Below are 2,994 nucleotides of genomic sequence, written 5' to 3'. Positions count from 1 at the left end.
CTATCAATTTGCGTTCCCACCAAGAGTGCACAAAGATTCCTTTTTCTCCACATCTTCTTCAACACTTTTCCTAACTTTTGGATTTTAGCCATTCTGACAGGCGTAAGGTAATACCTCATTGCGGTATTGATCTGCACTGCCCTGTTGATTAGTGATGTTGAGCATCTTATGTGTCTGTTGGCCATCTGTATGTCTTCTCTGGTAAAATATCTTTTGCCCATTATTTAATCAGATTGTTTTTTTGGTGTTGAGTTGTGTAAGTTCTTTATGTATTTTGAATATTATTCCCTTTGGATCTATTATTTGCAAATATCTAAGAAAGTCAAAATTTGAGTATAGAATTGGATTATAGAATCAACTAGATTAAAAACACGGCTGGAGAATTTTCTTAGCAGTGATCATTTGGCCTCATGATTCCAAGACTCCATATTCTGGGCTTAACATACCACCTTTGATGTAAGTCACCATTAGGTCCAACCAATGGGCGTTTAACTCTTTTCAGTGTACCTTCTGTTCAATACCTAAAAATTTCTTAACTCGTTTAAAGCCACATCTTATTACCAAGTTCAGCAAACTCACTTAAAATACTTTACCTTGGGGCGCCTGGGTGGCTTAGTCGGTTAAGCAACCAACTTCAGCTCAGGTCATGATTTCAGGGTATGTGAGTTCAAGTCCTGCATCGGCCTTTGTGCTGATGGCTCAGAGCCTGGAACATGCTTCAGATTATGTGTGTGTGTCTCTCTCTCTGCTCCTCCCCTACTCATGCTCTGTCTCTCTCTCTTTCTAAAAAATAAACATGAAAAAAAAAAAATAAAATGCTTTCCCTTAACACACATACACACCACCTGATGTCTTGTTTGTACCTTTCTTTTGAAATCTTTTCCCCCAAATGGAATTAGCACATACTCATTTCAGACAAATTGGAAATGTAGAACTTTATGATAAGGAAAATGAAAGCTTAGTACAAAGTTAATCACTGCTAACACATCAGTGTATGACTTTCTAGTATTTAAATGCATATTTTACCTAGCTGAAATCATGTTGAAATATAATTTTGTTTTCTGACTTTCTTCCATGTTAACATGATAACAAAAGCATTTCCCATCTTTTTAAATCCCTTTACAAATAGCATTTTGATGGCTGCATCGTGGTATGTCTAGAAGTAGTATCATTTTCTAACCCTTTCTCTATTATTGAACATTAGTGAAGAGCCATCAAATATTCTGTGTTCAGCTACCAATTACTGTTGGTTTTGTGAGTGTGTGTATTGTGTAAATTGTTAGTAGGAGGTTTGGGCTGAAGGCAAATATGCTTTATCTCAACCCCACCTCAATTTAGATAGGATTTAAATTGATCCCTGCTTGTTCCCTGACTCTAACAGTGACACCAGGTTAGGAATTGGGGAAGAGGGAAGTGAAGCTGAGAAGTAGAGATTGAGAGGGGAAAAAAATGAAGAAGGGGAGAGGAAGGAGCTAGAGAGGGAGTGACCTAGAAAAGTGGGAAGAAGGAAAGAGGGTATAGAGTGGGATGAAATATTCTGCTGATTACATGCTTATGCCTGTCAAGATAGAATGTTAACCTTTCAGAATACCATGGGTTAACTAGCCATCCCCTCACCTTCTTTAAAGCCCAAATCAACATTTTTGTACCAACATGTGGATTTACGTGACATATTCCATCTTCTGATATGAGCAGTTGTAGCATTTCAGAAGCCAGCCTTGTTTCCAGGAGTCTGCATTATGTTTAAAAAAAAAAAAACAAAAAACAAAAAAAACCTCTAGAATTAGATTTCCTGCTGCCCTTTTACCTCCTCAACTGCTTGGTATTAGCACAGTTGTCTTCTTGATGGAAGTCCTGAGTTCTTGGCCTCCAACCACAGTCCTGCTCTCCTGGGGCTCACACAGCAGTGTTCTGAAATTCCTACTTACTAGCTCCTTCAATAAGACTGATGCTGAAAGGGCTTTGCTTTTGCTTTCAGCATTCATCACATTCCTTATAAATGAAACATGAATGTAATTCATATTTCTTCTAGGGAGAGAAGTTTAGAGGCTTCATTTATTCATTCATTCAACAAATATTTATAAGGTCCCTTCTGCACTTAAAACACCATGGCAGGCACTGTGAGGGTTACAGAGAAACATAAGCATAGTGACTTGGAGTCTAGTCTACCATCATGTCTGGTTAACTTTACCTCTTCAATATGTCCTACATCTATCCACTTCAGTCCATCCTAACCATAGTAGCCTTAATTCAAGCAACCATTATTCTCTGCCTGGATTACTATATTTTCAAATTTTGATCAGGTTATTTCTGTCCTTAAAAGCACTAATTGTCAGGCCAAATCTCTATATCCTTACTATGACCTATATAAGTCTGTAGAGGATCTCAACCCAGTAAACCCTCAGATAATGTCTCTTGACCCCCATAACTTAAGCCATCTTGAGTTTCTTTCATTTCCTCATGCATTGGTATATCTTGCTACTATGATTTTGTGTGTACTGTTTCTTTGCTTGCAAAATTATTCCCATCTTATTTTTCTAACTCTTCTCCTCTTTACCTCCCAATTAGTCTTCATTATTTAGGTCTTAAATTAGATATAACTTTAACCAGGAAATGTCCCCCATCTCTAGACCATAACTTATTCCTCTTCTTCGTGCTCCATGACACCTTGTACCCTTCATACCACTCATTGTGCTTGTTTATTACTTACTTACATGTGCCTCTAGTACACTAAAAATTCCATGCTGCAGGTATCACATCTTCCTTGTTTTCTGTTGTGTTCCCATCTTATGATACAGTGCCTGGTCCATTATGTTTTTAAATGGGAAAATTTGTAATTGAATCATTGTATTATCATTCAGGAACCCTTGCATACACCAATAATGCTTCATATACCATACACGTTAATACACTCCATATTGGGTGAGACTACAAATGATTAAGTGGTAGATGTTTGAGGAGGTGTTATAAGTGTTGGAGATACAACATACCACA

Source organism: Panthera onca, chromosome C2 (genome assembly GCF_046562875.1).
Source record: "Panthera onca isolate mPanOnc1 chromosome C2, mPanOnc1 haplotype 2, whole genome shotgun sequence".
Classification (NCBI taxonomy): Eukaryota; Metazoa; Chordata; class Mammalia; order Carnivora; family Felidae; genus Panthera; species Panthera onca.
Note: the sequence above shows the minus strand (reverse complement) of the source record.